Source organism: Babylonia areolata, unplaced genomic scaffold, assembly GCF_041734735.1.
Source record: "Babylonia areolata isolate BAREFJ2019XMU unplaced genomic scaffold, ASM4173473v1 tig00013483, whole genome shotgun sequence".
Lineage (NCBI taxonomy): Eukaryota > Metazoa > Mollusca > Gastropoda > Neogastropoda > Buccinidae > Babylonia > Babylonia areolata.
This window is the reverse complement of record NW_027468385.1, coordinates 51,856-52,500: the sequence shown is the minus strand read 5'-3', so window position 1 is coordinate 52,500 and position 645 is coordinate 51,856.

Genomic DNA, 645 nt, shown 5'->3' with positions numbered 1-645 from the left:
CGCAGAGTCGATGAAGCAACACCAGCGAATCGCTAGTTGGCATCGTTTATGGTCAGAACTACGACGGTATCTGATCGTCTTCGAACCTCTGACTTTCGTTCTTGACTAATGAAAACATGCTTGGCAAATGCTTTCGCAGTTGTTCGTCTTGCGATGATCCAAGAATTTCACCTCTAACACCGCAATACGGATGCCCCCGTCTGTCCCTCTTAATCATTACCTCGTGTTCCGAAAACCAGCAAAATAGAACCGAGGTCCTATTCCATTATTCCATGCACCATTATTCAGGCAACGTGCCTGCTTTGAACACTCTAATTTCTTCAAAGTAAACGTTCCGGCCACCCAAAACGCTCAATGAAGAGCACCATGGGCTGAACAACCGGGAAGCGTAGGATGGGAAACAAAACACACAGTGACCGCCGCGAGGCGGACCGTGCGCCCATGCCTGAGATCCAACTACGAGCTTTTTAATCGCAACAACTTTAGTATACGCTATTGGAGCTGGAATTACCGCGGCTGCTGGCACCAGACTTGCCCTCCAATAGATCCTCGTTAAAGGGTTTAAAGTGTACTCATTCCAATTACGGAGCCTCAAAAGAGTTCCCCACAACCAGGGTGTCGTATAAGGCGCTGCGAACAAAAAAA